The sequence below is a fragment of the Nomascus leucogenys genome, chromosome 13, assembly GCF_006542625.1.
Source record: "Nomascus leucogenys isolate Asia chromosome 13, Asia_NLE_v1, whole genome shotgun sequence".
Classification (NCBI taxonomy): Eukaryota; Metazoa; Chordata; class Mammalia; order Primates; family Hylobatidae; genus Nomascus; species Nomascus leucogenys.
The window spans coordinates 65,579,899-65,593,214 of NC_044393.1; positions in this window are offsets into that span (position 1 = coordinate 65,579,899).

Consider the following 13,316-nt stretch of genomic DNA (forward strand, 5'->3'; position numbering starts at 1 on the left):
AAGAGGTTCCATATAAATGTTCTATTATTTGATAAATAGTATAAAATAGCCTGTTCACACACCCACCATACTTCTTCTTTTTTATTAAGTCTTTTCTTGCTAATCCTAAATAAACTGAAATTTCTGTTTCTAATTTTTAAAATAAGAAAGTAACAATATAAATCACATGTACTTGGATACCTGTACCATGAAGCTAGACTAGAGTCCAAAATTATTTTTGGAAAGTGAGTAGTTGCTGATATTGGCATACATTTTCTTGTCAGTTCATCTGGAAAAATGACCAACCTATAATAATAAAGCAGGTGCTTGGCTTTTTAAAATGTTCTTTATAGTTTTGAGGAACTTTTAAAAATTCATCTTTTTGATAGTCCTCCACATCCCATTAATTTATTTTGATGCCTCCCTTGGAAAGTTGTTGAACTGTAGTGGAAAAAGCCCTGCCCTAGAAGTCAGGCAACTGGATTCCAGCCTCAGCATTGCCGTTATTGAGGTGTATCCCCTCATGCAAAGGGTTTAATCTCGGGTTCTCAGTTTTCTTATCATTAATGAAAGAATTGAACTAAATGGTCTCTCCGGAGCTTCCCATCTCATTGTTTTCTGTGACTTTGGTAGGATGAAGACTGGACTATGTATATGAAAACCAACCTAGCTGTCCAATCCAAAAACATTTTTTTAAATCAGTGAATTTTCCATCAATTACAGGATAGGTGTGCTATAAATACGATAATTAATGCATGTACTTTTCACCCTTCTATTGATTTTGAGACTGTATTTGGCCTCAATTCATTAAAACAGAGGTCCTAAGATTTTTATCAATGCTGTCTTTTTTATTATTATTATGAATTTCTCAAAAAAATTACTTCATATCTTAAATAGTATTTGCGATTGAACCTTTAACAACATGGGGTTGAACTGTGCAGTCCACTTATACTCAGATTTTTTTTCAGTAAATACAGTTAGCCTTCTGTATGCACAGGTTCCTCATCCACCACCAAACTGGATCCAAAATAGAGTATCGCAAGATGCAAAACCCTCAGACAAGGAGGGCTGACTTTTCACCTCCTTGGGTTCTGCAGGGATGATGGGACTTAAGTATGCAAGGATTTTTTATATCTGCAGGGGAATTCTGGAAACTATCCCTTGAGGGTACCGAGGAATGACTCTATTTCATTCGAAGATTTTCTATCAAAATCACTGCTATGCCACCATAATTACTGCCATCTTTCTCTTTTGCCTGGCTATTTGCCACAGCCTCCTAATTGGCCTCACTCCTTGCCTTCAATATGATCACCAGTCCATTTTTCTCTAAAAGAACGTGATTATACCAAGACTACCCTGTCATTTCCCTGCTTAAAACTATCAATTGTATGTGATTGCCCTGAGAATAATATTCCAAGTTCTTGAGCAACATATGCAAGGCCTTCACCATCAAACTGTTGTCATCATTAGCAACTCTTCTGTAGCTTTACTGAACAACCCCTGCTACTCCCATGTACCCATGCCAGCATTGTTTTTCTCCTCATGCCTGCCTCACTCTTCTCTGTTTCCAAAATTCTTCCACATTAAGTGCCTCTTCTGTGTCTACATCTAAAATCTTGTACAAATTCCTATTATCACCTGTCACATTGTAAAAGTAACCCTGTTAACTAACACCATTAGACTGCTAGTTAGGTATGTGAGAACCAAAAACATCACTTCACCTTTGCTGGGATTCTGAAATGGTGCCCAGTACTTAATGAGTTCCATCAATATTTTCTGAATGAATGATTATGTAAATAAATAACTGGAGAAAGCTTGGGATAATTGCAGAACTGGGAGTGGGAATTGCACTACAACTTCATAATTTCTTCTTTACAAAAGGGATTTGAAATGTACTGATTCTAATAAAAATTTCCTTCCCACCATTTTCTCTCATGACTCATTAAGTTGAGAAAACTAAAATGTATATAAACCATTTTATATTTTATCGACTGGGGTAATGCCTGCCTTTAGTCTCCATTCTCGTATCTAAAATTTACTTTAAATTCTTCAGGGGTAGAAAGCCCTAGCATTTAGAAACTTGTTTGGAAACACACTTTCATGCTTTTTAGAATGTTGCTATTTCATTTACTATTCTATTCCTCACTTTGAAATTTATAACACTGAAACATTGTTTCTTTGGGTTTTACATTTTAGAAAATACATTGTCTCATTTGAATCCCAGGACAAATTAAATAACATAATGGAGAAATCAAACAAATAATAGCTCGGTTTTTCTAGCTTGCAACTTTGTCATTTTAGAATGTTTGTTTAAGATAACAAGAGCTTACGGAATTTTTATAGGGTTACACGTTACTTTAGAAAACTTAAAAAATAGTAAGTAGAACTGCAAAGAAAAATAACCACAATGAATGTAATTTATCACAAATCAGGATTTGGTACACTTCTTCCCTACAAGGTGTATATGTGTGTAGGGAGGACAGGGGAAGAAGTTGACAGATGAGGGGTAAAGGATACAAGTATACTAGATATTCAGTTTATATTTTTTAGGAGTAAAAATAAGTTTGGCAACTATAATTTAACCATCCCAATTTCTTCTCCCTATTCACCCCAAAATAGCAAAACGAGCAAAATAAAGCACCCCTTGCTACATTTTTAAAGACATTTCTGTGCCCACTCTCCAGTTTCTTGCTTTGGATTGTACCTGAAATGCTGCCATTGGAACTTGACATCTTGATACTTTTTTAAGTGAAACCTATCCTTGAGTGGGGTAACATTTCAATCTATTAGCAGTCATCTATTTACTTTAGGTGAACAAATGATCTGAGAAAGGAGTGTTGAAAACTACATATGGGAACCAAGCATAAGAGCTCTGAGCACAATATGAGAGCACCACACACCGATTAAAAGAGATGTCACCAAAGGGAAAGCTGTGACAAAGGGAAACAAGAGGCTCCAATCACATGGCCTTCAGCCTTCCCAGTTTCGCTTTTGGACAACCCAAATCCCTAGTGAAAGGGGCATGGAATCTGAACAGGAGTGGAGGAAGTTCAAGTCAGCTAAAGACTTTTCTTTTTATCCACAAAGGAAAGTTGCTTTTGTCTTACTGAATGAATAGGACCCTAGGAGTGGGCATGAGGGCTCTGCTGGAACCATGTGCCCTAAAGACAATGCCGAAGCGTGCAACTGAAAATGAAAATGAAACTGTAACTTGTGACCATCTATCTGTGTCTTCTTTCGCCTTGCCTCTCTGTGCTGTTGACTGTTGCGGCGTGTCTGTGGCAAAGAAAGACCATGCTGCAGTCAGAGAAATCAGAGGACACCACTTCAACAATTAACCAAAAATAGGACAGGGACACCTATCTGCCTGCGCTTGGACGTATTAGGTCATTCAGCTCAGCTGTGTGACTGGAGAAATCATTTTGCCATTATAGGAAAAGGTAGGGGTGTAGGATGATGAGAGAAAGGAAGAGACATGACTCAGAGTGGGAAACAGCATGTAGTCAAGGGCAAATATTTCTCTCAGACATAAATGGATCAGGAAGAGGTGAGAGCAGCAGGTCATCTTTGGAGCATTCTTTTCTTTCCTGCCTCCCAGTCACTTGTCACCGAGCACCAACCAGTAACAAAAGGGGAGAGAAGGGCAGTATGCAGGACCTGTTTCTCTAACTGACTGGCACATCGGTTCCAGCCAACTGCTGTCTCAGCTAACTAGGGCAGTGAAACAAGGAGTCATTTGGAAAGTTTCAGGGATGCACACTTCACATCCCAGGGAGGCAAGTGGTGAGAAATAACCACCACGTTTATTTTACTGAGGAGGAAACTGGTGGAAATTCTTCATGCATTATATGGCTGGGAGACCTCTGATCTCAGTACAAACAATAACAGGAGTATTTAGGTTTGTCGAGGACTTATAATCTTTTGGGCATTTACTTAATCAGTACAGTAACCCTACGATGGGAATGTTACTGTCATTCCCATTTTTCAGATAATGAAACTGATGCTGCGAAGTTAAGGAATTTGCCCTAGACCACAGTCAGGATTTGAGCCAAGAGAGCCTGACATCAGAGTCCACTCTTAATCACTGTAGAGATGATTTTCTACTTCCTGAAAGAATGTGTCCATGGCTGTTCTTATGACTTCCAGCCAAAATCTTCATTCATCCACCTTTCCTACTCTGAGAAGCACCTTTTTTCCATTCTCCCATCAATGGAGGCAGTTTCATGTCCTCAGAAGTAAGAGCTGCCCCAAGCTAGCACCCGGGCTTCACGTACCCTCCTTACTCGGCCTCCGTCTAATCCCTGAGCCCCTCCCCCAGCCCTGTACGCCGCTTTTCAGGGCACACCCTTTCTTTCTTCTTAGGATCTGAGGTCTAGACCTTACACTCCAGCTAAAGTCAGAAAAATAGTTCCCAAATGCCATTATTCTCATTTTTGTAAATTTTGTAGAATTTTATTCCTTCACACAGACTTGCCTAATGTGTATCAAAAGCCCAGTGATGATTTTTCTTCTCAATGCTAAACATCCTGACATGTAAAATATTAATAATTACAGCAATAATTTCAATTTGGACTCAGCATATTGTTTTCTAGACAGAAACCTTATTTCGTATTTTCTTCATTTTGTTGGAAATTTCTTGTCAGTTTGTACATCCTTTAATATGTTATCCAATTTTATTGTCAGTTACTTCATCTTGGAGATCCCAGGGAAAACCATATATGAATTTATTTTCTCCTATTGAATAATTTGCTCATGATAAATTTTCTTTATTTTATTTTTTAGAGACAGGGTCTTGTTCTATCACCCAGGCTGGAGTGCAGTGATGCAATCTCCTAGGTTCAAGTGGTCCTCCCTCTTCTGCCTCCCCAGTTTCTGGGACTTCAGGTGCATACCATCACACCCAGTTTCTACATATTTTCTCACAAAGTGACAGTGGTAAACCAATCAGTATCAAAGTCAAGAATTAGATTGAAAAAATGGGAAATCATGACACTAGAATACATAAAAAGAAGCATAAGATGCAACCAACCCTGTCTCTCCAGTTATCTATAGCCTTTTTGAGGCAGACATAGGAATAGCACACATTATTCAGGGTTAGGTAACATAAACAAGATGAAAAGATCCCCACAGAATTTCTAGTCTATTCGATCAATTTCACATGTTGTATGTGCAGGGGCCGTGAGGGGATGGGATGGGTGGAGTGAGGGGCATGATGAAAGCACTGGAAATAAAACACCAAAAAGTAATTTGCTATCATATAGAAGAAACAAGTGAGCAATCAACTGAATCATTAATATACATTTTATTTAGATGAGGAAAATCCTATGATGATTATAATTTTTTAAATTAGATTGCTAAAAATGTATCAGCATTGTTGGTATTATTTGTCCTGGAAGTGATCGAAGGGTCCTAGGAAAAAAAATAACTGTGTAAAGTGATTTTTATTAAAACTATTTTTTTGGCCGGGCACAGTGGCTCACGCCTGTAATCCCAGTACTTTGGGAGGCCGAGGTGGGCGGATCACGAGGTCAGGAGATCGAGACCTGCCTGGCCAACACCGTGAAACCCTGTCTCTACTGAAAATACAAAAAGAAATTAGCCAGGCGTGGTGGGAGGCGCCTGTAGCCCCAACTACTCGGGAGGCTGAGGCAGGAGAATGGCGTGAATCCGGGAGGCGGAGCTTGCAGTGAGCCGAGATCGCGCCACTGCACTCTAGCCTGGGTGACAGAGACAGACCCTGTCTCAAAAAAAAAAAAAAAAGACTATTTTTTTTTTTTTTTCTGAGGAGAGAAATCCTATGTGGGGTTATCCTAAGCAACAATCTTATTCAACTAGGCACACAGAAACACAAAAAACTGTGACCATAAGTATGTTCAAACAAGGGAAAATGGCAAATAGAAGATTGTAAAATAATTTTCCTGGAAGAACTTTGGCAATAATAAACATTAATCTGGGGCAGATCAGATGCAGGCCAGGCTCTATGCTGTGTGATGAGCTAGGGATCTATTGATTTCCATGATTTTACAGTTCTTAGAGTTGAAGAAATATTCAGAATTGGAAAGGAAAATCCCTCAAGTCTGCAATGAAGTCTGCAGGGCATGGGACTCTCCAAAATGAAGGATAGGTTTGGGCTACTTTGAAGCAGCTCCTAAGAAATTGTTCTTTTTTATGAAGTTAATAGATTGGTGCCACCTCAACTCTTGCTGTTCAGCAATACCTTTTGGGTGTGGTCAATGAGACAACTTAATATAGCTCAGGCCCTTTCATAGCAAAAATAAATAAAATAAATAAAATATAATAATAATCCTGTCTACTGCCCAGTTTGTAATTCTTGATTTCACATTCCAAGAAGCCTTCAGTTTATAGAAATAGAAAGAACTGCCCGTTCCCTGCAAGCAGCTTGGCCAACTTAGCCTGTAGTGTTCCCCCTTAAATGAAGCTTCCTTCAATTTGCTTACAAATATTTCTTTAATAATATGTTCCTTCGTTTTATTGAGTTGGGATTCCCTGTAAGTCATCCAGCCTGCAGTGCTGCTGCTCTTCCCGTGATGTAAAGGCTCCTTTTGTCTGTATTTGTGGAATTTTGTTCTCCATTTAGGGTTCTTACATAGGAGAGTGATATTTGCTGGCATAACTTCTGCCTTTTTAAACATCTTCAGGTTTAAAGTTTTTATTTCCCCTACATTACTGCTTCTCAAAATAAAATGAGCATAGGAATCACCAGGGGATCTTGCTAAAATGCCAATTCAAATTCAGTAAATCTGGGATTGGTCCTGGGATTCTACATTTCTAACAAGCTCCCTGGATGCTGAGGCTGCAAGTCCCTACATCAAACTTTGAGTAGCAAGGATCTATCTAGTAAATAGCTTGAGTAAGACACGGAAAGAGATGAAGATAAAGTAGCTACAGATAGACAAGAGAAGAAACTAACAGAGAGTTCATTTGTTTAGCTCTATGAAAAGATTCTACTGGCTGTCCAAAACCTAAATCCCCACACCTGCTTTAAAACACATTCACATTCCGTCTGAAGTTAGCTGAGTTGCTTGAAGGCAAAGCCAGCAGTGCAGAAATAAACCCCATTCTCCAGTATGCACAAAAGCTGATGTTGCAATCACAGATTTTCCCTGGAATTAGTGAAAAAACAAACTCATCATATGATTATAAGAAAGCAAAGTTCTGTATGAAGAGCAGACCACTTATGTGTATTTAAACACATGAACATACACACACACACACACACACATATATATAAACACACACACACAGTCCTTAAAGACTGACTTTATTTTATGCTGCAATCCTAGACTTTTGGAGGCCGAAGTGAATGGATCACTTGAGTCCAGGAGTTCACAACCAGGCTGGCAAAAATCCTGTCTCTACTAAAAATATAAAAATTCGCTGGGTCTGGTGGCACATACCTGTAGTCCCAGCTACTAGGGAGGCTGAGGATCACCTGCGCCTGGGAGGTGGAGGCTGCAGTCAGCCCTGAAGCATGCCACTGTACTCCAGCCTGGGCAAGAGAATGAGACTCTGCCTCAAACAAATATATGTGAAAAATCAACTTCATACACATATATAATGTGTGTGTATATATAAGAACATATACATATATTACATATATATATATACTTTTAAAAGAGTAAAATATTTTACTCTTTTAAAGCATCATTGCCTCAAAAGGAGCGGTTTAGAGATAAATTTTCCCCAGGTAAAACCAACTCCTGATAAATAGTTTATTTACTAGAGAAAGAGCCAAAAGGAAAGAGAGTTTCCTTTGTTAAATAATGGAGCCCTGACTTAAAGCCAGATGGGTTACCAAACAAAGGGCTTCTGCGGAGAACTACTCCCAAATATTTACATTAACTTAAGAAAAACATGGAAGTTTATTATCTCCTTATAATTTGGGGGTAGTATTAAGGGGCTAAAGTCATTTTTATTCTTTATCATTTCATTATAATCAAAATGGATTTTTAATTACTTACTTGTTAATAATAAAATATATGTTTCCCTAATATGCTATTTAAAAGCTCTACTAGTATGCTATAAAATGGTACATTTCTCAGATATAAGCTATATTATGTTAAATATATATTAAATCTAGGTACTAGTTATATCATATTGCATTATTTTGTTGTCCTACTAGGTTTGAGAGTTAGTCATACTTTGGATAACATTTATGGGGCTTCCATATTTCTAAAAGGTGGTCATAATTTTGTTTTGCTTGAATAGGAGAAAACGTAATTGTTGTATATTTAAATATTTTACATCTCTCAACTAGATGAAAAGTAATAATTTGTTTTACCACTTGACCATAATTTTTCTGAAAATTGCTAAGCTCAAGCTTTATAGTAAATATTTTCAGTCTTGAGTTAGGTAGGGCTATAATTTTTACTTTTATTATTGATCTAAATCTATCCAGATGAAAAATGAGCCAAATATTTATTTACCTCTCATTTTGTGCTTACTGAATACATTATCCCTTGATTATATTAGTGTTTGGCTCCCAGTTTAGACTAAGACTTCCTATCTTTAGAGAATGGTAGCCATTATTTTGGTGGGGTTATTATAATCCACTCAATTTCATGGCAGCTAGTTTGATTTCTTATATGTCATCATAATGAGGTGATGAATTGAAACCTGAAATTTTTAATGGACTTTAAGTGCAAATGAAAATAACTCAATGAAATTTGGTTTGCTTATCATTTCACATTTTCTCAATATTTGAATTTACTTTTATACTGATAAATCATATTGCCTTTATGAGTTTGTTTTTAATGGAATTAAAAAGAAAATATTATCTCAAAGAACAAAATTTTGCAATAAGATAAAGAAAGGGTATGCATTTTGAGATAACCTACCTTTAAAGGCAAAATTTTGCTACATTTTCAAAGACAAGCACAAGTTTCATCAGATTTAGTTCTAAATCCAGAATAATAATGATGACAGTTTGCTCTCTGTAACACAAATACCAATGAGACTATTTCAGGAAGTTTCTGCAACTGGAAGTTTTTTTCAGAAATCTGGCTTCAGGCAGCATCTCTCCAGATCTTCATTAAAACAGTGAAGAAGTAGGAGGAAGATGCCAGCACTTTCAGCAGCCCTACTGAATATTGGCCTGGGGCAAGCCCCTATGCTCTGCCAACTCTGCTTTAAAAGGCAGGGAGGAGAAAAATGAATGTTTTTGTTTTCGAGATGTAGTTTTGCTCCTGTTGCCCAGGCTGGAGTGCAATGGCATGTGGTCTTGGCTCACTGCAACCTCCACCTCCTGGGTTCAAGCGATTCTCCTGCCTCAGCCTCCCAAGTACCTGGGATTACAGGAGCTCGCCACCACACTGGGCTAATTTTTGTATTTTTAGTAGAGACGAGTTTCACCGTGTTGGGCAGGCTGGTCTCTAACTCCTGACCTCAGGTGATCTGCTTGCCTTGGCCTCCCAAAGTGCTGGGATTACAGGCATGAGCTACTGTGCCCAGGCAAAAATTAATGTTTTAAAGAGTGATTTTTGTCAGAAATTACTGAAATATAAAAGCTGGTACTCTAAAGGCTAGTTTCAGCTACCTAAAATCAATCATTCTTTTAGGTTTCATCAGCCAAGAATTCTGAGGAAAGGTGATGGCCTAATTATTATTTCAGTAAGATAAATTATCAACTGTTTTGAAAATCGCATTCTGTTTTAAGGCAAGAGAATATATCTGTGACCACACCGAGCCCCTCTCTCGGAGGCCCTCTGTCAGGCATCATATTTGAGAATCTTCATCTAGAAGTTTGCATTTGATTTGTGATTAAGGGATTTTTGTTTTTGTTACCAACTGTTTCATGGAAAAAATTTTAATATACTGTATAAAGCTTTCTGAGAAAGAAGTAATAAATGGCAAAAATAGTAAGTATCAAAAAGTTAGATTAAAACTTATAAAATTGAAAGCCAAGACAAAAAACCTCTAATGACCACACATATGTGATACAGATTTGAGTTTTTCATACATCCCTTGCCATGGCCTCATCATTGGTGGCAATTCCATCCCCATCCCTTGATGTTGGGCTAAGTCACTTGACTTGCCTTGGCCAAAGGAACAAGGCAGAAGTGACAATGTGCCTCTCCAAGTCTGGGCTTTTAGAAGCCTTGTATGTTTTTTCTTGTCCTCTTATGCCACTGCTGCTTCATGGAGCATAGGAAGAATGTGCCCCAATCATCTTGCTAGTCCAAGGAGGAGGAGAGATGTACCAAGCAGTGAGAGGTGGATCTGCCCCAGACACCTCACCTGGATCAGCCAAGCCCCAGCCAACCCAATCCATAGCTCTATGATAAAAATGGTGGTTGTTTAGAGCACTGAGTTTTGTAGTAGTTTACTTATGCAGTATTATTGCAGCAATAATGGATTGGTACACCCTAAAATGTAGTCTTAAAATAAATACGTGTCAGATATATGATGACAAAAACATGTTGGGTCACTTCATCTTTCACTTTCAATTAGCTTTATGATATCCTTTAGATAGGGCCATAAAGCCACATCTGCACTACTGGTCTAGCAGTCACAATATGGCTATTCCTCTAGCAATTTTAGCTAGGACACACAAAAAATTGCGCTTTCAACATAGGATTTGCTACTCAAAAGCTTTCTTAAGAATTAACCTTATTTCCATTGTATTAAATAACCAATCAGATTTATTTTGTATTGAATAACAAAATATTTTACAAAAAAAATTGTAAAGTGACATAGGAAATGCTAAAGACTAAACATATTCTTTCACTAGCAATATTTGGAGTTAATTAGGTTAAAAAGCCTTAATCAAGGCTACCAATGAAATGTAAATATTGGCAGAAGTTCTGAAATTACATATGTGAAATTTGAGTTTGAGGGTTTGTTGTAACTCAGAAACAGCAGCTCTTAGAGATGTTACTGGCAAAAATCTTGGCAAGATTTGGTTAAAGGGAAAGAGGGGAAAATTAGGGAAGGATGACACTTCTGAAGTTTCACTAATGTTCTTTTCCGGTTGCCCCTGGAGCTTTCCCTTACCCCATCTACCCTTGTGGAAGAATTTGTATAGCATACAAGCAGAGATAAGGCTTTTCTTAATTCCAAAATCCTGGTCCTGGGGGATTCATGGCATGAAAATATTGGTGGGCGATGTAAGAACAAGGCTTCCTGCTCAAGGGAGAAGAAATTGAGAAAAGAAGCAAAGTAGTTTTTGACAGGGGTGTTTCTAGGGTGGACTCTGATAAATTAAGAGGATCAAAAAGCAAAGATATCTGTGCCTTCTGTTTCAAGATAGGGCACATGGAGGCAGTGACACCCTGGAGCTCCTCTGCACCATGACAGGGCATAGGACTCATTCTGTTCTCTACATCACTCTCAACATGGGAGGTTCCACTGTGCTGTATCAGACCTGCCCGTCCAGATTCATCAGATTTGCTTGCAGAGAGCCCCAAGAAAGGAACAGAAATAGCAAGAAAGTGTCTCTGGCCCAAAGGGGCACATTCAATGAGCTTGAAGGACAGTGCAGCTCTTGTTCTCCCGAATGGATCAATAACCAAGGACAGACAGAGTGACTTACTCATCAGCAGATGCCAAGATGCACAGCTAAGGAAGAAACCCTCCACCACAGACACACTCAAGATTCCTGGTCACCTCATAAGCCCGTAGAATTTAGGACAAAGTGGAAGAAACCAGAAATTCACTGAAATTAAGTTTCTGCCACCTGAAGGAATGGGACTTTGTAAAAGAAATTAAGATCAGTTACAGAAAAAGAGAAAGTTACAATTCCATGGGACTTTGACAGTATCTATAATGTTTTCTGTTTAAAAAGCTCTGGAATAAATAAGGCAAAATGATACTTGATCAAGCTAGGTGGCAGGTGTCCATCATACAATTTGCCATATTTCAGATAATCGAACTATTTTACAATAAAAATACTTTGAAGTAAAATATGTTTATTTGAATCTTAAATTTGTGGACTAAAATGTATTCCCTCAACCTTAGCAACTATTGTGCTTTAGGCAGTATCCTCAGAGCTTCAAATACATCACCTCACTAAAGTTTACACGCTCCTATTGGGTAGATATCAGTGGTATTTTTAATTTTGTAAATAAAGTGAAGTTAATTTAAATAAATAGTAGGAAAAGAAAACTCAGCCATCTTGATCAGAAAGATTTTTAAAACACAAAATCGCTGTTTGCTTTTTTTTTTTTAAGAAAATAAGTAGGAAAAAATTATTTAAAATACTCAAAGTGGAAAAGCCCCAATCCACAGAAGCTTCAAGTTAGAACAAGGTGAGGAAGGAGTCAGGTGATGAGGCAAGTCTTCATCCAGAAAGCCATTTCTTTCCACATATGAAATGGGCAACTGTAGGAAGGAGGCCTCAATGGGATTCAGCAGATGCAATGAATAGCGGAAGGCCTATGGGGTGGTGATGCTGACAAACCGGGTAAATACTGAGCTGAACTCAGAGATCATTAAAAGATGACATGTTTATGTACTTACACACAGATGTTTGTTAAAATGTTGGCATGTTTATACACTTGCATGTAAATAGTCACCGCTCTGAAATGTACTTTGCCCTTCCCCTGAGGACCCTTAACCTCCTAATGGTTTAGCAACTAACCAGCAGTACTCTAATGCACAGCTCCAGTGCCACGGCTGAAGTTTGAAATGATTGGTTGGTGGCTCTGCCATACTGATTATTACTTTTTTATAATATCATACCTGGTGATAACTCCTATTATAACCCAAGCTGGAATTCCTTCTCTGAACGCATTGCCAGAGGCACATTTGGGAAGTCTCGGACTGCTGAGTGTTGAGAATTGTTGGAAAGATGCCTGCTTCTTAACACCATTGATATCATTGACAGTGGTCAAACCTTTAGATTCCAAATCTTATAGTGGTAGTTAAAAAAAGTAGCCAAGAATGTGAAAAGAACCCATGGTGGCAGGGATGGGAAGAGGTAGTTGTACCAGAGTAAAGTGACATAAAGAAGGAGATGGGAGAATGATGAAAAGCAACGAATTTCACAATTTTGCCATAAGCCGACCCTGACTAGCCTACTTAAGAACCCCATGTCTCAGAAGTTGCTAACAGGTTCTCTGGTGATTTATCAACTGTAAAATGTTTCATTATCCAACAAAACTCCTTAGGAAAAGGTATTTTTAATGTATTTAAGCTTTAGTGTCCTCATCTCTCAGATGGTTGTTTTGGTTCGTCTGAGTGGCTTTTAGATCTATATTTCTAGTGCCCTCTAATCCATGGGATGACCTTTAATGCTGCTTCTAAAAAAGAAAAAAATTAGAGGGCAAATGAATTGCCAAATACTCATTTTTTAAGTAAACGATTTGGAGAAAGTTATT